Source organism: Pleurodeles waltl, chromosome 5 (assembly GCF_031143425.1).
Source record: "Pleurodeles waltl isolate 20211129_DDA chromosome 5, aPleWal1.hap1.20221129, whole genome shotgun sequence".
NCBI lineage: Eukaryota > Metazoa > Chordata > Amphibia > Caudata > Salamandridae > Pleurodeles > Pleurodeles waltl.
Genome location: NC_090444.1, coordinates 652,008,365 through 652,034,759, shown reverse-complemented (window position 1 = coordinate 652,034,759; position 26,395 = coordinate 652,008,365).

The following is a 26,395-nucleotide window of genomic DNA, read 5'->3' as shown; positions in this document are numbered from 1 at the left end:
CATGGGTTCCTAACTGCTACTCGAGAGGTGAGGCATTGGTTTCTTCTTGCTAGGCGGGGAGGTGAGCTGTTGGTTCCTTACTGTTGCAGGGGAGGTGATGCAGCGTCAGTGGCGAAGCATCGGTTGCTTACATCAAGGCGGTGTCGATGAACGCAGGTCAAGATGAGAAGCGTCAACTTAGTGGTGTCGCGATCACACCATCGGTCGGGTGCCACAGATGTCGGTGACACAGCACTCGGAACTCACACTGTGGCAGGACTTCGGAGACACTGGTGTGACGTTGTCAGCCCTGTGTTGCTGGTCGAGGTCATTGCATTCAGCGGGGATCACAGCTCCTGTGCAGGCAGCAGTGCGGAGTCAGAGAGCGGCGATGGTTCCGAAGTCGCTCTGGAGTCAATGTGCTCAGTTTCTTTTTTGTTGCTCCAGAGCTCAATTGAAAAGGCCCAGGACCTGGATTTTGCACCATTTGGCAAGTTAGGACTCTTAGCAAGAGAGCCCAGGCACTGGCAGGTGAAGTCTTTGATGGCCCAGAGACTTCATAACAGGAGGAAAGCTCAGTTCAAGCCCCTGGAGAACCTTTGGAAAGCAGGATGTAGAAAGCAAAGTCCAGTCCTTTACCAGGACAGAAGCAGCAGAAGGTAGGCCAGCACAACAAAGCAACAGGGAGAGTAGCAGTCCCTCCTACAGCATCCAGCTCTCCTTCCTGGCACAATGTCATCAGTACAGAAGTGTCCTAACTATGTGGTGTCAAGGGTCCCATACTTATACCCATTTCTGTCTTTGAAGTAGGCGAACTTCAAAGATAAGTCTTTGTAGTGCACAAGTCCCTGCCTTGGCCCCAGGCACACTCCAAGGGGTTGGAGACTGCTTCATGTGAGGACAGGCACAGTCCTATTCAAATGCAAGTGTCACCTCCTACCACCACTCTAGTTCAGAAAGACCCATCAGGATATGCAGAGCACACCTCAGCTTTCTTTGTGTGACAGTCTAGAGTGAATGCACATGTTACTCTATGGAGAGATAGACCTTGCAACATTGAAAAACGAATTTAGCAATATTTCACAATCTGGACATGTAAAACACATCAGTACATGTCCTATCTTTTAAATATAATAATGCACCCTGCCCAAAGGGCTGCCTTGGGCCTATGTTAGGGGTGACTTACATGTAGTAAAAGGAAAGGTTGGGTCTGCCAGGTGGGTGCACTTGCCAGGTCAAAATGGCAATTTAAAACTGCACACACAGACAATGCAGTGGCAGGCCTGAGACATGTTTGCAGGGCTACTTATGTGGGTGGCACAATCAGTGCTGCAGGCCTACTGGTGGCATATGATTTACAGGCCCTGGGCATACCTGGTGCACTATACTGGGGACTTACTAGTAAATCAAATAAGCCTATCATGGAGAAACCAATCAGCAATATATTTTAGACAGAGAACATGTGCACATTAGCATTGGTCAGCAGTGGTAAATTGCCCAGAGCCCTAAAGCCAACAAAAATAGGTCAGAAAAAATAGAAGAAGAAGGCAAAATGTTTGGAAATGTTTGGGGATAAACCTGCAAAAAGGTTCAGGTCCAACACTTTTCACTAGCCCATTAGCCTGTAGGTGTAGGTGACCTGTAGAGTGAGTTCTAATGTGTTCTAATGTGTTCAATGGATACATTCTTACGAAAATACTTCACTTGCTCTGATACATATTGTAACTCCCTGTCAGAGATGATAGAGCTGGGTAAACCGTCAGACTGGAAGGTGTCTCTAAGACATTTGATAAGTGTCATAGTGTTGATATTATTGACAGATTTCACTGTCACCTAATGAGAACGGTAGTCAAACATCACAAACATATATTTGCTATGCATTTTGGAAAAGGTGATGTGACCTAAAATGTCTAATATCAATTCGTTCCAAGCTAAGTTCACATGCTTAACATTTGTTTACCCAATTTTCTATCAAATTATCTGAGGTAGGGAACCAGTACCCTACCCAAACTTTACTCTTGGTCAATCTTCTTCCTAAATGATGTTCATGGGCAATATCAATAACATGTGTTCTTATACCTTCCATTGGTTTAACTTTTCCAAACCTCATAATAAGGTTGCTACCTGTAGATAATTAATTTCTTAAGTTCCAAAATGGCTTCAATGGTTCAGGTAATTCTCGAAATCATTTTGGCCACCCCTTAATGCTTTCTCTTTCACCGATAATAGGGTTTTGTTATCTCTCAGGCACTCTACCTAGTCACTGTGTAAAATGGCAGGAATGTCAGTGGATAGTGCAGATTCTTCAGGCATTATATTCTAATACCTGTGATCACTAATTGGTAACCTGGAAAGACAACCCGCTACTTGTTTTTTGATACAGGCACATATTCAATTTTAAAGTTATATTTCTGTAGTCCTAACACCCTTTAGCATGCAGGGTGTCGTTTTCTCAATTACTTTTTAGAGCAGAAGAGATCAAAGGTTTATGATCTGTTTTTAAGATGAAAGGCAAACTCCAAAGAAAGAACTTAAAATGATTAATACCCTGGCAACAGGCAAGTGCTTCTCTTTTGATTGTAGAATAATTCAATCCTGCTCTCTTAAGTGTTCTAGAGGCAAAAACAACAATTTTACACTGAGGAGGAACCTAGAATCCAATTTTTCATGCACCTGCAATGGTGTGAAAGCTTTCGGGGTGTTATTAATTAAGGTGTTATGGACGAAGTACACAGGTTGTTGTCAAGAAGTCCGGAGAGGTGTCGCTGCAGTGATAGACCTCCACCAGAGCTCAAATACACTGCACTCCCTCTAGCACGATCGTCTGAGGTTACAGTCTCAACTTTCTTCATTCCTCAAGTGTACAGGCACCCTCAGCTTATGAGCAAGAATCGCCTGATGTAAACAGAAGAAGGTGCGCACTTAGAAGCGTGAGTCAGCCGAAGCAATCAGCAGTCCAGGTGCACACTACAAGCACACCCCTCACGATGACGCAGAAGGTACAGGAGCGCACTTTGGTACTTCCATACACATCAGGCTAAAACAGAAGAACGTGTCACTTTCGTCAAAGTTGAACGGTCAGGTGGCCATCAAAACATGTTTCCTTTCCACTGGTACTTTCACTTCCCATCCAGTATGATGAGAATATCTGCCCGTTAAGTCTCCCAGGAGCGTGTCATATAAAATTGCTCTCACTAGATCGGTGAAAAAAAAATCAACATCCACAGAACTATCTGTAGTAATAAATTAGAGGAGACAGGTAAGAAGGTCGAACCAATATTTATTCCCATGAAGTCCCCACCGGCAGAAGAGATGACCATTAAGGCGGTGGTCAAGGGTAAAACTGCCAAGGTATTCAAAACATGCATTCTGAATAGGAACGTAACAACAATAACTTAGAACGGGTAATCCAAGATGGGGTGACTTGTGGGGCTCTGACCAGGTTCTGTTACCCAGAATCCTTTGCAAACCTCAAAACGTGGCTAAAAAAACACGTTTTCCTCTCATTACGGTGACAGAAAGTTCTGGAATCTGAGAGGAGCCACAAATTTTCCTTCCACCCAGCGTTCCCCCAAGTCTCCCGATAAAAATGATACCTCACTTGTGTGGGTAGGCCTAGCGCCCGCGACAGGAAATGCCCCAAAACACAACGTAGACACATCCCATTTTTTGACAGAAAACACAGCTGTTTTTTCCAAAGTGCCTGCCTGTACATTTTGGCCTCTAGCTCAGCCGGCACCTAGGGAAACCTACCAAACCTGTGCATTTTTGAAAACTAGAGACCTAGGGGAATCCAAGATGGGGTGACTTGTGGGGCTCTGACCAGGTTCTGTTACCCAGAATCCTTTGCAAACCTCAAAAAGTGGCTAAAAAAACACGTTTTCCTCACATTTCGGTGACAGAAAGTTCTGGAATCTGAGAGGAGCCACAAATTTTCTTCCACCCAGAGTTCCCCCAAGTCTCCCGATAAAAATGATACCTCACTTGTGTGGGTAGGCCTAGCGCCCGCGACAGGAAATGCCCCAAAACACAACGTGGACACATCACATTTTTTCATAGAAAACAGTGCCTACCTGTGGATTTTGGCCTCTAGCTCAGCCGGCACCTGGGGAAACCTAGCAAACCAGCACATTTTTGAAAACTAGAAACCCAGGGGAATCCAAGATGAGGTGACTTGTGGGGCTCTGACCAGGTTCTGTTACCCAGAATCCTTTGCAAACCTCAAAATGTGGCTAAAATAACACGTTTTCCTCACATTTCGGTGACAGAAAGTTCTGGAATCTGAGAGGAGCCACAAATTTCCGTCTACCCAGTGTTCCCCCCAAGTCTCCCGATAAAAATGATACCTCACATGTGTGGGTAGGCCTGGTGCCCGCGACAGGAATAGATCACACAACGGTCAATGTTGGTCCTTACATGAGGCAGCTGTTGACCCTGGGTTGATCCATTCCTGACGCAGGCACTACGTGTAGGCACTTAAGTGGGGTATGCTTTTTGTATCAGGACAGGTGAGGAGTCACTGGCTGGTAGGAATTTTGTGTATCCCAGCATATTCCTGTAGTTTGTGTGACAGAAATGCAAGAAAAATTGAGTTTTTATTCAACATTTCAGCTTTGCAGGGTATTCTGGGTAAGAAAACTTTGAGGAATCCACACAAGTCACACCTCTGTGAACTCCCCCGAATGTTTAGTTTCCAGAAATGTTTGGGTTTAGTGTGTTTCTCTATATGGCCGCCGAACCCAGGACCAAAAACACGGGTGCCTGCCTTACAAAACCAGTTTGTTTTGCCATAGATAATTTTGATGTCTCCACAATACGATTTGGGTGGTGGAATTTGGGGCTGAACTAAATTGGGGAGCTGCCAAGAGAGCACTCTCTCTCTCTCTGCTTGCCGCCGCATTCACCTGCTCTCTGGGTTGGGCTAACCCACTATTACCCAGTTGCACAAACAGCTTGCGAAGGGACAGCAGGACTGTCCTCATCACCTCCCTCATAATGTACTGGAAGAGGAGTTATCGAATGGGACTCCTCCGACTAAAAAATCACTCCCAGAGTCTGCGCCATTGTCCTATCCCTCAGATGCTATTCAACGGAGGCAACTTTACTGGGTGTGACTGAAAATATCCGTCAACAAATTGATAAAGGAGAAACAGTAGCTCTCATCCTATTGGATTTAAGCGCAGCTTTTGATACTGTATCTCACTCTTCTCTTTTAAAAACTCTTAATATCAAGGGTATTGGCGGCAAAGCCCTCTTGTGGCTGTCCAGCTTTTTATCCAATAGGACTTTTCAGGTTTTTTCTCACATAGCTTCCTCTCTGATTCATGCATCTCCTTACGGAGTCCCTCAGGGCTCCATTCTTAGTCCACTACTTTTTAAGATATATGTCAGTCCTTTGGCAAGCATAGCAGAACAAGCTGGTCTAACTATCTATTCTTATGCTGATGATACTCAACTTATTTTTTCACTTTCTCCCAAAGAAACCTCTAACTCTTCCTCTTTGCAAATAGGACTATCTAAGATAGCCAATTGGATGCATTTTAATAAACTCAAACTTAATGGAGGAAAGACAGAACTCCTCATTTTTGGAAACAAAAAATCACTCTGGGGCCCCCAACATTGGCCCTCTGAGATGGGTGCCCCCCCAATCCCTTCTCTTTCTGCATGTAACCTGGGCATCATTATTGATGACCAGTTGACTATGAAACAGCAGGTGACCAAAGTAGCTTCTACCTGCTTTGCTATCCTGAAGTGGCTTCGTAAAATTCTCTGGATGCTTCCTGTGGCTGCTCAAAGAACCGTGGTCCAAGCGCTGGTTATTTCTAGACTGGACTACGGTAACGTGCTCTATTTGGGTGCAAATAAAGAAGTATTACACAAACTTCAAGTTGTTCAGAATTCTGCGGCCAGGCTTCTTTGTCAACTTCCCAGAATTGCTCCCACTTCTGGTGCACTTCGTGAACTACATCGGCTGAAAATTGAGAATCGCATCAAATTCAAAGCTCTATGCTATTTGCATAGAATTACTATGGGCCTAGCTCCCAACTATCTTAAAACTTTGGTCCAACTCTATCGGCCCTCTCGTTCTCTTCGATCCTCTAATCAACATAAATTCCAGGTGCCCAGATTCAGACGTACCAAAATGGGGGGACGTTCTTTTGCCTTCTTAGCTCCCTCTCTTTGGAACTCTCTTCCTCTTCATTTACGGCATGAAAGGGTGTTCATTAGATTCCGTAAGGAGCTTAAGACATGGCTTTTTAACCAGTAATCGCCCAAGTTGATCTCCTGACTCTGCCTTTTGTCTTGCATTGTCTGGGCGCCGGGAAACCTCCGGGTAGCTGTGCGCTATACAAATCCAATAAATAAATAAAATGCTGTCTCAGTATCTGATGTCTCAGTCTCTGATCCTATGTCAGAGCGGTCCTCTATAACCCGAGTGCAGGCAGCAGACATCCATCAAGATGCCATCTCTGCTATTGGCTAAACAGTTGCTCTAAAACACTAGCCTACGTAGACAGTCACAAAATCGATGGTGTGTGTGAAATACGTGCAACAGTAGAGGCCACTTTACCTGCGCTTCTTCCCTCAATCAGCACGTTCTTTCAAGACACTCAAAAAACACCTTGTCACATACCATTCGTCACAGTCTTTAGCACCTCCTGCGCCCAGTCCAACAATCATTACTGGTGCTCCCACACCCTCCTCCTCGGATTCCCTCATTACCACCCAGCAAAAGTGCCCTTCATCTCTCCATAGCCGCCCTCCACCCGCACATACATTTCATTGGTATTATAGCGCAGGTAATGGCTGACTTCACTAATGTACTCAGCTATTTACATAAAATACAGATTTGCTCTTTGCAGTAGGCATATAAACCTTCTGCGCTTCTTTATGGCACTAAAACTGCCACTAGACAAGTCTGACCCTTTTCCCCCCAGGGAAACCACACACATATTGACAAAAGTGATATATATATGACAGCCAACCACCTGAAACTCAACTCAAGCAAAACCAAAATAATCCTCTTTGGCCCACACAAAAACACCTGGGACCCCTCATGGTGGCCCACCACGCTAGGCCCTGCACCCACCCCCGCCAACCACGCACACAACATCGGCATCATCCTAGACTCCTCCCTCTCGATGACCCAACAAATCAACGCTCTCACCTCCTCATGCTTCAACACACTCCGTATACTGAAAAACACATTCAAATGGATTCCCACAGAGACCAGAAAAACTGTTACTCACGCACTCATCAGCAGCAGACTTGATTACGGAAATGCCCTCTACGCCGGCACCACTCTAAAACTCAAGCACAAACTACACGCATCCAGAACTCAGCAGCACGACTCATCCTCGACCTCCCCCGACACGAACACATCTCTCCACACCTCAAATCCCTCCACTGGCTCCCCATTGACAAAAGGATCACCTTCAAGATCCTCATCCTCGCACACAAATCACTCCACAACACAGGCCCTGCCTACCTCAACGAGAGTCGCCTTCCACACCCCCACACGAAACCTCCGCTCAGCTGACCTCTCTCTCGCCTCTGTCCCCCGCATCAAACACACCACCACCGGGGCAGATCCTTCTCCTACCTTGCACCCAAAGCCTGGAACGCCCTCCCAACCCACCTTCGCAAGACCCAAAACCTACTTCTTTTCAGGAAGGGCCTCAAAACCTGGCTTTTCGAACAGTGAACCTCCCAGCCCCTTTCCCTCCCCCGTCCCCCCCCCCAGCGCCTTGGGACCCTCACGGGTGAGTAGCGCGCTTTATAAATCTCTTTGATTGATTGATATATATATAGTTCTATCTCTATATATATATCTATCTACATAGATATATCTATAGATATATCCATGTACATAGATATATCTACATAGATATATCTATATATATATATAGATTTATTTTTTTTGGGTTGTTGTATGGTTTCCTTGGGGGCCAAAATGCCCCCCAGGGAAACCCTACAACATCTAAAAAAAATATTGCCCCCACAGGGCGACCCCCTGTCCTTTTATTTTATTTTTTATTTTATTTTTTGGAGAAAAAAAAAATTTCCCGGGGGGGGGGGCGCGATCGCGCACCCCCCAGGGGGCACCTACTTTTTTTTAACAAAAAATATGCCCCCGAGGGGGGCAGGAAACACTTTCAGGAAGGCCTCGTAAGAAAGGGGAGACTCTCCCCTTTCTTACGAGGCCTTCCCGAATGTGGGGAAGGCCGTTTTCCCCATTGAAGCAGGAAGCGGCCGCAAGGCTGCTTCCTGCTTCGATGGGGAAAACAACTTTGTAACTGTGGCGCGCTGACGTCACAAAGGGGCAGGTGGGGGGTGGAGGGGAGACACGTAAGCTTCCGTGTCTCCCGGGGCTAGGAAAAAAAAAATAATCCTCGGGTGTGACGCACCCGAGGATTTATTAACACCCTCCCTCGTGTCGGTCACTGGTCGTGACCCGCACCAAGGAGGTAGTGCGGGCGTCGCCCAGTGGCCGTCGCCCACATTGAAGGGGTTAAGTTCCTTTAACCATGTGAACTGCACTCCTTTTTTTAGAAGATTCCTGAGTGGAAGTGCTAAATGGCAAAAGTGACACACAAATTGTGAATAGAATTCACATAATCCCAAAAACAATATTAATTGATCTTTGTCAAAGGGAACACTCATTCTTTCAGTTGCCTGTAACAGACAAGACTTGGGAGAAGAACCTTCCGTTGAAATAGTGTGACCCAAGTATTCAACTTTCTGAGTTACAAATTTACATTTCCTATTTACAACATCATACCTGTATCTTGTAACACCTTTAGTACCTTAGCTAAGCATTCATTATGAGTTCCTATGGAATCAGCAAAGATAAGGATATCATCCTGAAATGCCATGACCCCATCCATGTTTTGTAGTAGAATAAACATCTACTTTTGAAACACAGAAGCAGCCGAAGCCAACCCAAATGGCATGTGTGTATATCTAAATATTCTATCAGGGGTAAGGAATGTGGTGAGATGTCTGCACGTTTCATCTAAAATAATCTGATGGTGTGCAGTTTTGATATCAAAGGAAGTAAAATATTTTGCTTCATTTAATTGCACACATAATTCTTGTATTTTGGCAAGGGATGACAATCAATAATTATTTGTTTATTTAACATTCTCAAATCTGCCTATAATCTGATTGAGCCACTCTTTTTTCTTAACCAAAACAATGGGAGAAACCCATTCAGAACAGTTCACAGGTTCAATCACACCTTCATCTATCCATTGCTTAATCAACAAACTAAGATCTTTTCTAACACTAAGGGGAACATTTCTTAAATTGTGTCTCACTGAAAAAGCCCCATTTTTAACTTGATCACATGAGAAAATCCTTTGACCGTACCCAATTCCTTTATGAAAACATTTTTGTATTGTGTAATGGTCGCCTCAATACCTTGGTCGATAGCCATGCAGTACACTGGAACTTCAAAGGAAGGATCCAAAATAATAACAAGATTATCCAGATAACTCCATCTTAAAACATGTTGGCCTTTATCCACTACAGAGATCTTCCCTAAAATCATGCGACTATCATGTGAGATAGAAGCCATAAAAAATCCTAACCTATGAATGCAAGTTTGACTGTAACCATATGTTTTAATGTCAATGTTTTCCAGTTTCCTTCCACGCCAATGTTCCTTGAAGAAAACTTCAGGTACAATGGGAAAATGACTAACCAGAATCTGACAGCATAGAAGTCTTGACACCATCTATATGAACATCACACCTGGGAGGTACTGTAAATTGCTCATCTACTCCAGGAGAAAGAACATCATAGTGATCCGTGTTCTCCCCACCCACCATCAGAATTAAAATTTCTCACTCTTGAGTGACTTGTTCTTGAGATTTATCATCTTCAGTCAAGTTTACTCCATGTTGAGGTCTGCAAACCAAAGGAAAATGCCCTATTTTGCCACATTTGAAACAATCCTTTGAAATAGCAGGACAATTATTTTTATTAGCAATAGTGGTGGATCCGCATCTAAAATGTTTGCTTTTGTTGCTCATTGACTTGTTAACAACTTTACTGGATTTATTCTTGTTGGAATTTCTAACAACTGCCACCTCCAAATAATTATCTTTATCATCATTCAATAACCTACACAAACGTATAGATCTTTCTATACCTTTAGCCACTTCAATGTCTTCCTTCAACAATGGATTTTTGTGATGCAACGGTTGTTCCTGAATCTTTTTGTTATAGCAGTACATAATCACTTGGTCAGAAATATACTGTTGATCAAGAGAACCAAATTCACACCTGGCAGCCAGAATATGAAGAGCAGCTACATATGCTTCAATAGGCTCAGAAGCAAGCTTGTGACGAGAATGAAAATTGAAATGTTTCATCCCAATATTCAGTTCAACTGTGTAATGTAGTTTTAACCTATTAAGAGCTTCAGTAAATACATCATACCCAGTTTCTGCTATCCCTGCTGGTTATTTGTAACGTGACAAATGGTCAAACATTTCTTGTGTCTCATTTCCAATAGCATTTATTAAAAGCCCCTTCTTTCTGGCTGCTGCAAATGATGCAGCGTCAATAGCAATCATAAAGTCGTTAAATAGACCAAACCATTCCACAAACCAATCCATTCCCTAGCCACATCACCAGAATTGTTTTGTAGGGGTGGGTTATAGCATTGTTGCTTTATGAGCTAAAAGGGGAGAAAACAGTAGGCAAAAGTGATGGTATCAAAACAATGCTGATAATTGATGTATATATAACTTTTTGAAAATGGCCAACAGTTTGGTTTTACTCACTCTTATTCTTGTGCATGTTTTGCTGGCAGCGCGTGCATTACTACAAATCGTAACTGATGGAAGCAGGGTTCCGGCAACTGCTTAAAATGGTGATGCGTAATGTACATACTCGCCGTATGGTTTGCAGTGTAATTAAAGGTGTTTTGATAACCAATATGGTGACTGGTAGTTGACATAGGCACCAGGTGGTTGGCAGTTAATATATGCAGCAATAAGCAGCGACATCCCCTGAACCGTAGATGATGCTGCAGGAATACCAGAACCCACACCTTTGGCGTGTGACAGGTTGCAGACTAGAAAACCACAGCAATGGAGGTCGAAGGTGCTTTGCCTTTGAAGCTGTGGATCGTCTCTCTTGATCAGCTCAGACCACTCCTCTACTGTGGTGAGAGGCATGGCTAGGGACGTTCAAAATTGTCACCAAAATGTAGTAATAAGTTGGAGGAGGCAGACAAGAAGCTCAAATCAGTATTTATTCTCATGGAGTCCCCAGCGGCAGAAGAGATGACCATCAAAGCAGTGTTCAAGCCTAAAACTGCCAAGGCATTCAAAACATGCCTTCTGAATAGGAAGGTAACAACATAAACTTAGAATGGGTGCTCATGCAAGCACAAGCTAGCAGAAAAGCGATCAATAACAATTACCTAACTATAACACTATATTTTTCCAAATACGGACAAAGTCCAAGCCAATGCACAATCCCTACCACATTATAAATTCAAATCATTGAAGTGTACAAAAAATATGCAGTGTATTCACACCAGCTTGGCAGTCTACTCCCACCATCCAAGGAAAATAAGACAAAGGGCTAAAACACAGCACTCCAGAATCAAAGTCCCAGACAGAAGAGTCTCCTCAAAATGTAATTAAGACAACAAGAATTCGTTTTTCACAGGGGTAAGGACACTCTCCTGGGCCCAGTGACGCATCCCATACTTGTCATCAGTAAAGCTGCCATGCAGGAATGTGAGTAAAAAGAAATTTATCAAGTATTAATATGGTGTCCTCAATTTTGCTACAAGGAGTTCTCATTTGTTGCTCCTAACATAACGTTCTAATCTGGCTTTAATACAGTTGGAACATTCCAAAGGGAATGAAAAGGGAGAAGGAGAAGATAGGGTGGTATAGATTGCTAAAATTTACACTTTCTTTCAAAGAAAAAGAGAAAGAAAATAAGCCTACGCAATGTGGTATCAGTTTAAACTTCTGCTTCCAACATATTCACATTTTTGCTCCCCAGGCAGGCTCCATTCCTCTTGCACATTAACAAGGCAATGCAATGGGCCTTGCAGACTCAACAATCATCTCTTTATATTACACCAGCTGGTTGAAAGGTCGCTCCGCTGAGATGCTGCAGTATCTGGAGAAGGTGGCCACAGTGTGGCTGAGCTCTGCACAGCAGCAGTATCTAAGCAAGCCCTTCACAGCTGAAGAGGTGAAGCTGGCCATTGATTCATTAAATGGTTACTGGTGTCTTTTATAAGGCATACAAGCACTTCCTGGCCCCCCACCTTCTGGAGGTGTACCAGGAGGCCATGGATGGGGGAGTGCTCCAGCCCACACTTCAGGAGGCTGATGTCACTTTGTTACTAAAACCGGACAAGGACCCCACCCTATGTGATTCATACCGACAGCTGTCTCTTTTGAATTTTGATAACAAAATTCTGGCAAAGATGGTGGCTAAAAGGCTGGCTCTACTGCTGGACCAGATAATCTCACCAGCTCAATCAAGATTTGTGCCTCACAGGTCCACGTCGCTTAACCTGCGTATAATGTATGCATCTCTTCATAGAGTTTTCCCTAATATACCAGCCGCAGTTGCTTTACTAGACGCAGAGAAGGCCTTTGATTCTTTAAAATTACAGGCCACTCTCCAAAAGCTTGGCATGCCACAGGGCTTTATCTCCTTAATTATGCTGCTGCACTGCTCTCCGTATTTGAGTAAACGGCACACTGTCACATGTCTTTCCTACCACTATGGGAACATAGCAAGGGTGCCCCCTATTACGCCTCCTCTTCATAATTGCTATAGGCCCTCTAATATGGCACCATCAGGAAAAACACTTACACAGAGGACTGCAATTCAAGACCTAACCCCTATTGGGCTCCCTATGTGCGGATGACATCCTCCTGTTTCTCCGTCACCCCGTCACAAACCTGAGTCTGGTGCTTGCGTCGATTGCTCGGTTTGGCAATTTCTCAGGATTACGGATTAGTTGGCATAAATCAGAGATGTTCCCCCTCACAGAGATAACTTCCCTGTGAGCTGTGAGTTCCCTCTCTCCTGGCATGAGGACCTGGTTAAATATCTGGGTATCTATATCCATAGAGATAAGGAACACATAGTTAGACTAAATTACGGACCCCCAATAGAAAGATTAAATGTACAGATAAACCTCTGGATCCACCTCCCCCCTATCCATGACTCGCCTCATTGCATTTATTAAAATAGCGGTGCTCCCACAGTTTTTTCAACATACTAATCCCTCTCACCAATGTATTTTTCACTACACTAAAGAGCTCTTTGATACCATTGATATGGGCCGGGAAGCGACCCCGCGTGCGTTGGGAGGGACTAACACTCCTGTAGGAACGTGGGGGTTTTGCGGTTCTCCATTTTCAGTTAAACAATTTAGCTGCACAATGCCACTATGTGTACTATTGGTATCATCCAGATGCCCAGTTACCATATGCCATACCGGAAAGGGGTTGGGAAACATCACTTACAACGCGGTGCAATGGGTTTTGGGGTGGTAAGGGCATTTTTAGGTTTTAAGGTGGGTATGGATTTTTGGGTGGTAAGGGCATTTTTAGGTTTTAGGGTGGGTATGGGTTTTGGGGTGGTAAGGGCATTTTTAGGTTTTAGGGTGGGTTTGGGTTTTGGGGTGGTAAGGGCATTTTTAGGTTTTAGGGTGGGTATGGATTTTGGGCTGGTAAGGGTATTTTTAGGTTTTAGGGTGGATATGGCTTTTTGGGTGGTAAGGGCATTTTTAGATTTAGGTTGGGTATTGGTTTTGGGGTGGTAAGGGTGTTTAGGTTTTAGGGTGGGTATGGGTTTTGGGATGGTAAGGGCATTTTTAGGTTTTAGGGTGGGTATGGGTTTTGGGGTGGTAAGGGCATTTTTGGTTTTAGGATAGTTATGGGTTTTGGGGTGGTAAGGACATTTCTAGGTTTTAGGGTGGGTATGGGATTCGGGGTTGTAAGGGGTGTTTAGGTTTTTGGGTGGGTGTGGGGTTTGGGGTAGTAAGGGGTGTTTAAGTTTTAGGGTGGTTAAGGGGTTTGGGGTGGTAAGAGCTGTTCAGGTTTGAGGGTGGGTATCGGGTTTGGGGTCGTGAGGGGTGTTCAGGTTTTAGGGTGGGTATGGGTTTTTGGGTGGTAAGGTAATTTTTAAGGTGGGTAGGGTTTTTGGGTGGAAAGGTGTGTTTGTGTGTATATATATATATATATATATATATATATATATACTTATATCCTCCATCAACCAGTCCACCTTATGGTGCGCATAATCAAGGGTGCATACGTGAGGAAAGGACCATTCCTCCACAATCTCCAACCCAAGCAATTGTCAAACAATTGATTCGTTGCACTCCAGGAGAGTTTATTACTTTATCCAAGGAATATAAAATGACACCACCAATGCGTTTCAACCTCTCAGTTCATAAAAAATCCTTTCCCAAAAGTCTCTATTTATACTTTAATTACCTAATACCAAAATAGTGCATTATGGAACATGTGGTCCTTCTAGAAACTATAAATCTAATAGTCACCAAAATGTATCTATAATCTCATACCTGTGCTTCTAAATCACCCAATTTAACTTAATATCAATACAAAATATCAAACCAATTCCTACTAATATTGCTGATTATCATATCTACAATAATATACAGTGCGGATACAATAAATTGTTGTTATAGTCCCAGTTGTAATGTCTGTTGAGTGTGAGGGGTATTACGTCCATAGATTCCAATAAAATGGAGCTTATTATTTATGATCTTTTATATACCCAATACATATATCCAAAGTGGTTCGGGGCACCTGTACAAGCACATATAGATGTAATGTTTTCAGTGCCTTATACTTATGTTCTTAATCTCCATGTTTTGGACATTATTTTACATGCCAGTCTCCATATCCTACTCTAAGCCAAATACAGCCTTTTTCTCCTGGTGTTAGACTATTTCCTCTGCCCACTTCTCCAGATTCCAGTCGGAGTTCATATCACAGCATCATCAATCAGGCTCATGGCTTATATTTATAAATGATAATGGAGTTCTTCATCACCGTTAAGGCCTCTCGGGGCTTTTGTTTTTAGCTGTATAATTAATCTAGATTCTAAGCGTCTCAACTTAAGCTCCCTGTTGCCTCCTCTCTCATCCTTCTCAACAGTCACAATGCCAAAATATTTCATATTTCACAGATGTTTCGCCATAGCATAATTTGCATCTTTGTTCTGCACCGCTCTGATGTGTTCCAGTATCCGTTTCTGTAAAGGACATATTGTGCTCCCCACGTAGCGTAACCCACAATCACATTCAATTATATATACTACGTGAGTAGTATTTCATGTGATTCTTTTCGTAATTCTTATTGGATTATCTTTGGAGTCTAAATACACTCTTTTATTTACTCCTATCTGACATGCCTTACATTTACCACAACATGAGAAGCCAGTTGTCTGAGTTTGTAACCACTTCAGAGTTCTTGTCAATTGAAAGTGACTATTCACCAAGAGATCCTGTAAAGATGATACTTTCTTATATGTCATCATAGGTCTGTCCCCAACAAGTTTTCCTATATCGGGATCTTTTTTTATAATATCCCAATGTTTGTTTAGTATGTTCAAGATCAGATGGTTTTCCTTACTGAATGTCATGACCATTCTTAAGATTGAACTTTTATTTTCCTTATACAGTGTTGTTTTATTCAATATTTCTTCGCTTGTTCTGGATCTCGCTTTCCGCTCTCCCAGATTTATATCTTTTGTCTTGTATTTTTCACTTTCTGTAGAACAGTTACATTTCATCCTGATGAATTCCCCATATGGTATGCTTTTCCTCAAGGATATCGGGTGGAAGTTATCACCATGTAGTATAGCTTTTCAATGTACGGTGGTTTCAGTCTTGTTGTTTTCAATACATACTTGAACATCCAAGAATTCAACGGATTGAGGGCTAATATTGTAAGTAAATTGTAAGCCCACTTCATTTTTATTCAAGAGTTCAAGAGATTGTGCGAACCCCTGCTCCGTTCCATTCCAAATGATAAATAAATCATCTATATATCTCAACCACAAAATGGCTTTCTTTGCAAATTCCTCATTCCCTTCACTCCATGCCACATGTTTTTCCCACCATCCCATCATCAAATTCGCATTACTGGGCAGAAAATAAACTCCCATTCCTGTCCCACAGATTTGGGCATATATCTGATGGTTAAAGAGAAAAATATTGTTCCTTTAAACACAAATCAATCATCTTCATCAACATTTTCGAATAGTTCACAGGCTCGTGACCAAGGGAGCTTTGACTCCCGAAACGTGTTGAGTGATTTTTTTGCCGAAATAAATTTGATTTGCAAGACAACATCGAGTGATAGAGGCGTTTTCCGAGAGAAGGAAACAGAAGGATCAATATTTATGGGGTTTGCGACCCCGTCTCTGTCTGCCGTGTGGGCACGGACTCACGCGATTGTTGTGAGAAATATTATTATATATATATACATATATATATATATATATATATATATATATATATATATATATATATAGTATAATAATGTATGTTATACTTACCTCTAGTTTTCACCATACACATGCCTTTACCATCTATGACTTTACTACTACATTTTCATGGTAAAAGCATATGCGTTGTAAAAATATTTTATTTTATGGTAAGTGCATGCGTGGTAATGACCATGCGTTGAACTTACCACGTTGTAAAGGGAGGCGTTGTTAGTGCATGTGTTGTTCCATCATACATCCAAAAGGATTCTGTGTTCCTCACATGTTTACTGTTGCTACTCCCTTCTTGCCTCCCGCTGGATCCCGCAGACATCCAGTTGTTGGCTCCCCTTACAGCAGAAAAACTGGATGTAACATACGCTTTGCTCTCTTCGGCTTTGTAATATAGATGTCCTCTTCCCACAAGATCATGTATTCTCACGAATTGAGGGTAGTCGCTTTGTAACTGCCACGTACATGGATAATTTTGTCCACCGCCGTTTGCAGACCACACTGCAGGCACTTTTGCCTTCTTGTCCACTGCCACCTCAGACTTCCGACCCCTCTGTTCTGCTTTCCTGCTCTTATCTCATAACCGAGCTTGCAGAACCTCTCTGGAATGCACTTCGGAGTTTAAAGAAGACATTTATTGTTACTATTTCTTCACCACGAGGTTCCTGAGAGACAAAATTAGTAGATTGGAAGCACACGTTCAAAAGTAGTTGCAGCAATGAAAGCAAAATATATCAAAGTACTTCTCAGTTGCAATGTACACAGCAAATACACGTGATTATATTATAGCATAACTTCAAAGCAAAGCATAAAAGTAAAAATTCATCACCGTAGGGCCTATAGTTCAGCTTCATCTTTCTGGGTTCTGCAAGTTGATGATTCCGGTCAACTGCCAGAAAGAGATTTTCTACCCAACCGGGAGACAGGCAACTGACGCCTAGTTCCTGTCTGAAGTCAAAGCAGATTCCATCTACCCCTGCTGTAGTCCAGAGTCATCCTTAAAAGCAAACTCAGTGTGAGAACCGAAGAAACTTGGAGAGTGGCCAATTCTCCCGAGCTCACTCGTTCTCAGACTGGATTGCGAGGTAAACACAAAATCTACGTGCTCTTATCAGCTAAGGTCTGGTGTGTAAAACACTGCTTGGTCTACCATGTGGAAAAACACAGCTTGGAAAAAACACAGCTCATCTGCAATATCTCAACTGCAATGTCTAACCCCACGTTAAAGCCAATAGGCAGCTAACCTAAATAACAAATGTAATTTCTAATGTCATGTCAAAGCCAATAGGCAGCTAAACTGAATACAGAATGTAATGGCTAATGCCATGTCAAAGCCAATAGGCAGCTAAACTGAATACAGAATGTAATGTCTAATGCCATGTCAAAACCAATAGGCAGCTAAACTGAATACAGGATGTAATGGCTAATGCCATGTCAAAGCCAATAGGCAGCTAAACTGAACAAAACATATAGGGGGTCATTACGACCTCGGCGGTCTTTTCAAAAGACCGCCGAGGCCGCGGGAGACAGAATACCGCCATTGCCGGTGGTATTTCTGTCTCCCTATTATGACATTTCCGCTGGGCCAGCGGACGGTAACACTGTTACCATCCGCTGGCTCAGCGGAAATGTCACATCAACATTGCAGCCGGCTTGTAATAGAGCCAGCGGCAATGCTGATGTGCAGCGGGTGCAGTAGCACCCGTCGCGCATTTCACTGCACGAAATTCGGGCAGTGAAATGCGCGACGGGGCTATGCCTGGGGGCATGGGCAGTGCAGGGGCCCCCAGGGGCACCCCCAGTCCCCTTACCGCCGGCCTTTCCATGGCAGTGTGTACCGCCATGGACAGGCCGGCGGTCGGGGACTCATAATCCCCAGGGCAGCGGTGCTTGCACCGCTGCCCTGGGGATTATGACCGCCAGGCGGAATCCTGGCGGGAAAATGGAGGGGCCAGCGGTATGGCCGCGGCAATTCCGCCACGGTCATAATTGCTGACGGAACACCGCCAGCCTGTTGGCGGTGTTACCGCCAACATACCGCCGGCAGCCAGGGTGGTAATGACCCCCATAATGTTCTACTGGTGAACATTGAACAACTAATATGCGCAGTGGTGAAACACAAAGTCATTGGTCAAACACAATTAATAGCATCACACCCTCACACTAATTATAACAGCAGACTCAAGCGTTGGTTTAATTTCCAAGTTGTACCGTGCATGCCTTGAGCTTCTCCCTGTTCAGGTTCGGAGGGTGCAGGAGGCCTGGGAGGAGAACTTAGGGCATTAGCTGTCCAATAAGATATGGTACGATTGTTGTTCTCAAACACGCACAGTTTCCCTCAATTACAGGCACAAGCTTCTACACTATAAATTTCTCCACAGAATCTACACAACACCTAGTTCCTTAGCTACAATAGACCCCTCTTGATCCTCTGTATATCTAAAATGTAAAGTAGAATATGCAGATTTTGCTCATTTGATATGGACATGAGGCGGAATACTGGAGGGACATTTTCAATACACTGTCGTCGATGTTGGGGACCTCCGTTACCTCTGACCCCTTAATGGTGCTGTTGGGATATGTGGAGAAAATTGCTAAACCTCTTTGACGCTTTGCAGCCATAGCTCTTCCTCCTGTGAGGCAGGAAATAACTCTACACTGGGGTTCCGGGACACTGCCTTCGGTGCGGGCATGGCTTCAGAGGCTCATTTACTGTGATACAACTAGCAAGATATATGCCTCTCTGCAGCCCCCTGCTCCACGTCCGAAAGACATCTGGCAGCCTCTGAGGGAAACATTTGTCGACCTTGGATGACCCTGAGCTGTCAGATGCATCTGCCCATGAATGCTATGCCGCCCAGGACGTGCAGCTATCTGAGACAGAGGCCTTGCCGCATTTTGACTCTTTGACCTCTCAATGCTAATGGTACATAATGTACATTGTCGTAGTTTGGACTCTTGCTCTAGGCAAGACTGCTGGTTTAAGGATGACAGTACTTTTGTTCGTAGGTGACTATGCCTATCCTACAACAAGTCGCAACTGTTGTCCCAACCTTACCGGCTCACTAGCAGCACCTCACCAGAAACACAAGAGTAAAGGGTGATTTGTGGCAGCCTTTACACATGTGCTCGAGAATAAGACATCTCAGGAAGTGTCGTATTTAAACGGAGATTACCCATTTCTCACAGATATATCATGTCTCATACAAACACAGGCAATGACAAAGATGCAGTAAAGTTTCAATAGTTTTTATTTAACACAACTGCAATTTGCGATATATTGCATGGGCTGCAATGATTAGGATAATGAATAGTGCAAGAAACAGGATTGTGAAGACAAGGGTCATTATTACAAAGACCCCCACCATTTTGCAATGCATGTAAAAGACATAAGAGGTGTAATATGCCCAAAACCCTAATGTGATAGGCCTAACCTCCTACCTAAAGGAGAGCTGGGTTTGCTAAACCTAATCTGCCAATGCCATGTCCATCAGAGGAGCCCCCAACCCTTGTTACCTTGCAATGTGGTCTCTATCTCATACTCTGCAGGGACACGAAGACTGGGTCAGCGTCAAGATGACGTGCAGCATCAGTATCAGTGATGGTGGCAATGCCCTCTGGTCGGAATCCCTGTGATTATCTGTCTAAAGTGTGATGTATTTATATAGCTCTTCCAGGACCCCTGACGTAGGTGTGTTCCCAAACAATAAATAACAGACATGCTTGGGACAGCAATTATTATAAACAAATCCCTCGGAAGAATAGAGAGGGAAAATCGCGAAGTGTGAACACCTACTGTTTGTTTGTCTTTGTTGCTTGATCTTGACACCTTAGCGCTGTGGCACTGATAATGCAAAGCATAACAAGCGGCCTAACTGTAAACAAGGCAGCCATCTTAGATTAATTAAATAATTAAATGGGCTAAGACAGAGCAAGCTAAGTAGGTTAAAAGTCACTAGGTGAAGGGGCAACGAGTCTGCAAGCCAAAGGCAAAGCTAGCTCCTGTAATCCCATTAAAACAAACTAGGGTTCACTACACCCTCCCCATTGCCGTAACAGGTATGACGAAGGTACAGGAACCCAAACTCTAAAATTGCTCTGAACTAAAAAGCTAAAAGCATAAAAAACAGCTAAAAAACTAACTCTTTAAAATGTGTTAAAAAAGGAATAAAAACAGTTCAGCTAAAATACATACAGAGATGTTAATGTCAGCCATGACAAGCACAGCGTGCCAAAGCAAGTTAATTTAAATGCATAATTTTAATCGGGAATGGCAAGCCAATTCATCAAATTATTTGCTGTACGCATGTTCTCAAAGAGTGTCATCGAAGTCACCAACCAAGGACCTCAAAAATGAGTCAACATCATCTGATGTTAAATCGAGTGCTGGGCGGACAAACGGATCCACAGAGCAATAGTGAGCAGTAGTCTCTAGTGTAAAGTCATCCATTGCAGTGCCGTCATCCATGGTAGACCTTAAAACGGAAGGCTCATAGGTGGCCTCGCGGAGCAACCTCAGTCTCAAGGGGTATGACCGTGTATGAACCCTCATCGGGGACATCAGCAGTTCGTGGTCCACAGGAGATGTCGGTGCAACAGCAAGACAGACCATAGGCAGATGTTCAAAGAGGCACCATATGCAGCGGAAAACTGGTTGTACGCACCAGAGAAGGGGCCGAAATGACAACGACCAGTCATGCTTCAGTTCCACCAGCAAGGATGCACCAAAGATCCGAACCATGCGTTCACGGCACAGTGTAATTGGTGGGAGTGGCTCCATTGCTCTGCGTAGCTGGAAAGATACTACCACTGAGAATCAGAAGAAATAGCAGTAGTAGTCCGAGAATCAAAGCGAAAATAATTGGAAAGCCACCAAACACTGGATGACACCGAAGACAGTCTGGAAGATGGACACAAGATCAGATCCGACAGCCTTAAAGAAATGATAAATCCCAGTAGTGCTCGAAGCATTGAATATTCTGGATACCAGTTCTCCAAAGTGCTTGGGGAAGTTGGTATTTAATAGGGATTGTATCTCAGCTGATGATCTCGCAATCTGGAGAGCATACGTCTCTTTTGCGGATGTCAAGGCAACCTGTTTTTGAAACAATAGCGCCTTTAGCCTGCTCAACTTGTCATAGTTCACATTAATAGTATCTATGTGGGGCCAAATGTCAGATACTTTTATCTCTTGTGTGGGGGGAATAAAACATGTCCACAACACGTAACGACCTTCGAGACCGAGATTACGTAGGCAATTCCTGGTCGCATGCCGCAACAACTTTCATCATTCAGTACCACATAACTTCCATTGGAAAGTACATGAAATACTGGGCGAATCAAAGGGATGGGAGTACCCTTCAGTAAACAGACCAAGTTTGCGACCCCCGCATTGCAAAGACCATGAAGGGACACCTGCTTACACATCACTGAATGACTAACAGTAGTCTCATATTCGCTTCCGCTAAGAAAGACCTCTGTTTCACCATTCAGACATTTACAATCAAAGGGCAACTCCCACTCTTCCTTAATACAGCTATCTCCTAGTTGCTCCTACCTTCCCACTGCAAGATGTTTCAGGCAGCTTGAGAAACGAAAGGTCGAAATGGGTAAATTAATTATGCCATGTAAGAGCCAGATAGTTGAAGGACTCTCTGCTACCGTGATGGGCAACTTATCTAGTTTTTCTACGTGAAGCATGGTGAAACTAGCCTCCGTTTAGCCATTGTCTGTTGTTCTCCGGAAAAATTAAAAGCAGTGAATATACTTCCATGCAATATGGCCATTTTTCAGTGTCTCTAGAGTCCAACCCAGCTGCATGATGGAACGTAGCTGTGTGTGTCCATGATATAACCGGGGCAAGTCTGTCTGAGTGATATCAATAGCAGACAACACTATATTTGATAGTGAATAAATCCTGTTGGACAGAGTATTCATGCCGTTGTCGACAACCGCTAAAGCCTTCTCTAAATTTTCCTTATCCAATTGCCTTAAACGTGCAGCAGCCTCAATCTGTGAAAGTTTCCAAATTTCATTGTACATAGCATATAGAAACCTTTTCAAGCGCTGTTTTCTAGGACCCAGCAGAAAATCCTGCAAGTCTACATCCTCAGAAAGAGTGTTCAGATGTTTCTTAACTGCGGCTAACGTGTTAGTCTATACCCATTGCTGGCACTGTTTACCCACACTGTATGTCGTAACTATACCTGTATGTTGACCCGATACAAAGCGAGGGTCTGGCCTGTTAATTGAAAAACACCCTGAAGATTTCAAGAAACGCGCTTGACACTCATTAGTGTCAGTGGGCCACATTAACCACCCGCCGGGACTGGAAAGTGAAGAATTATAGGTACCAGCCTTAACCATTGCATCTAGCCTTTCCCCGGTGATATTAAGGAAATATTGCCAATCTTTAAACTTTGCCGGAGTGGGGATACTGGGCATGTTCATGTCTTTAATTTTTGCTAACCCCAGACATGATGTCTGCTGAATAGTGTCATTTAAGAAAATCATTTGCACGGGAAACAGGCATGCTCGAAATAAAGCTTCCCTACCCTGTATCTACCAATCTTGTGTTCCCCATACACTTTTCAAGTCAATAGTGCTCTTCCAGTATTTGTAACCTTCAACTGCGAGCTGGGAAACAAAGGGATCTGAATTAATCAGTTTTGTGTCAGTTAGAAAAAGTTTCCTAAATTGTGCTGGAGGTATTTTAAAATAATACAACTCTGCTTTTTTGTGTCATGGCCAGAAAAATATGTAAATGTATCACTATAGTATTTTGGGCTCCCCACTGGTGGTGTAGAACAGTGTTCCCACTGTGTGTAGTTTAATACTGGTCTATATATAGTGGCACGGTGTAGGTAGTAATGTCCCCAATTGTTATAGCAGAACATTTCCCCATAATTCATTGTATGTTCATATACATCATCACTTTCAAAAGCGGAATAGTCCTTCATTTCAGTTAGCATGGAATCAACTGTTTGGACATCCCAATCATCAGAGACAACATCAGGTGTAATGACATCTGTCATAGATATTTTGAACACGTGTGGTATTTGAATAATGTCTGTAGGCCCGTATGTATCAAAGGGAACTTTGTCCCACACAATCCCATCAGAAATCGGTATTGCTGTAACATTTACAAGGGACAAGTCTCTTCGGACCTTATGTGAGGAATGATATGGAGTTAAAACTTCATCAACAGGCTCAACAGAGGCGCGATCAGGAATATAGTGACCATTTATGAGCAAAAAGAAAACAGTCACAAAACCAACCCATAAAAATAATGCTGAAAATGTCAGACAAAAACATAAATAGTTCCACAGGTATATTAAATAGTTCTTTTTAAGCCATTGATACAGCTTACTTCTTGTTGAAACATTGTCAATCACAGTAGTGGACGAGTCTGAAGAAAAGTCATCAATGTCAATGAAATAGCCAGAGGCAGTCTCTGCAAACACGGGAGCCGGTGCATTATTTGTACTTTGGTCCACTTCACGTGGAGGCTCTTGGTAGAGAGTGTCAACAGTCTGTGAAGTGTTTGTGTAAAAAACAGCCAAATCTTGGACAGGAGTAGTCATCAAAGTGGTGACTGGAACTAGCAAAAGTTCATTTTCTGCCCTCCCCACGGTAGAGGAGGTGTCTGGAACAGCGTTGGACATTGTTGCATAGTCCGTAGTAGTGTTGTTCATCCTACTATATAGATGTATGTCCTGTTGGGTAGTGAGAGGGGATCGGGAACCACCCAAGGGATCTCTTGGTCTACTGTGAAGGATTGGCCACATGGTGTAGTTTGATGTCATCAATGGAGGTAAATCTGTTCGTTCGAGAACCAGACAGTGGTGGTAAGATGACAGTCCAGGTACCTTGAAATCCCAAGACCGGTATGATGGACTGAATTCCTTCTTCACAGCGATCTTCTCACGAACCAGATCCCCAACTTTAGGAATCCAGCCAGTCGAAGTTTTCGCTAAATCCCTTATTCCCAAGGTGGCAGCACTGGTAGATGATTTATCATCACAAAATTGCTGAAGCTTCCGTAAGGCAGTGAGACGTTCATTTATGTCAAATGGTGTTTCTGCTACCACCATACCAGAGGCATCAAGATCTGGGACATACATTGGTATCCCAAAGAGAACCTCATAAGGAGTGCGTCCCACCAAGGACCGTCTTGGCAGATTATTCATAAGGGTGATGTAACCAACTGCGGCCTGAACCTAATACTCCAGTTGTTAAGGACTGCTTCAGATCACGATTCCGCCTCTCCACGACCGAATTCCCTCAGGATGGTATGGTGAGGAGTAATGGAGTTCAACACCCATCGTTCCCATGCTGTCCCTGAATGCCTTAGAGGCAAACGCAGGGCCCTGGTCCGAGTGGATTTCTGCAACCGCATATGTACCGATAAAGATCAGCAAGTCTTTTATAACAGTCCGAGTGTCAGCCGACCGCTGAGGCCATACCCACAGGAATCTAGAACAAGAATCTACAGCGACTAAGATGTATTTGTATGGACCATCAGACTGTAAGGGACCACAATAGTCCAGGTACACACACTGTAGTGGCCTGTTGGACACTTAGAGGGATGTCTGCAGTGGGCGTTTGATATTGGAGCCCTTTATCTGCTGGCAGATGTCTCAGCAAAGGACATATTTCTTTCCCCGTCTGCATAGACTAGGCCACCAGAAGCGTTTCTGTAAGAGTGTTATCATGGCCGATATACCAGCATGTGCAGAAGCAACACCCTCATGCGCTGCTTTTACTAGATCTAATCTCTGTTCTTCGTTGGGGATCATTCGATCTCCAACCCCAGGAATTGTTGCCTAGGCAAAATTCTGTGCACTGATATGGTAAGCATAGTTTGTAGGGTATCCCTTTAGAAGGGGCTTGCCTGCAGCCGAAGCTTTCACGGCACTCAGTATTTCATTATCCAATCTTGTTTGTGAACGAGTCACTGCAGCCACAGAAGCTTTAGCCACTGCTGCTTTGGCCGCTTCACCAGCCAATGTGCTGCCAGTAATGCGTACTCCTACATGTTGATGGCCCAATGTATGTACTACATGGACACACAGTAGCATATCCTTAAGATCACACACCCTCCCCCACAATATTTTGTGTTTGATGGTGTTCCCTTTTGAATCTCTAAACCCGTTCAACTTCCAATGATTAAGATAATCATTGTAGGACTGGACGCAGTAGTAAGAGTCACAGACTATTAAAGTCAGGCTTCCTGGCTCACTATGTTCGAGCGCTAGTCTAAGAGCTTTAAGTTCAGCCAACTGAACTGCGCAGTCCCCTAAGGTCTGCTTGTAGGTATTGTGAGGGTGGAAGACTCCATCTTCCATCACTCCGCTCACGGCTGCGCAAGCTGCTGAGTATTGATGTTTAGTACCTACAGCCGGTTGTGCTGAACCATCAGTGTATATGACAGTATGGTATCTGTCTAGTGGCAAGATATTTAGAGGAGCGGGGTACTCTTGTTCGTACTGGAGAAACTCTTGCGTCTGAAGTTTTGGATCAAAAATGTAATCAACATCAGTGGCGGTCAGAGACCTTGCTCATTGAATCCGACGTGGATGTAATGCTTAGCGTTGTGAACGCTTGCTTTGGTGACAGTCTCCAAGGCCGGCACCGTGGGAGACAACAATAATACGTTTCCCCTAGGCAAGTGGCCTCTCTTTTATGACGGCCATCTGAACTGCCGTCAGAATCTTTTCTGTAGGTGCAAAACGCTGTTCTGCATTAGAATATAAATGTGATTTATATGCTATGGGTACCGTGTTACCCTCCTTGAAGGTGACATAATTAAATGCAATGGAACCAGCAATTATTCTGATGACCAAATTTGTTTTATTATCACGTGTGTGTAAGTGTTTAGCTTCTAGCA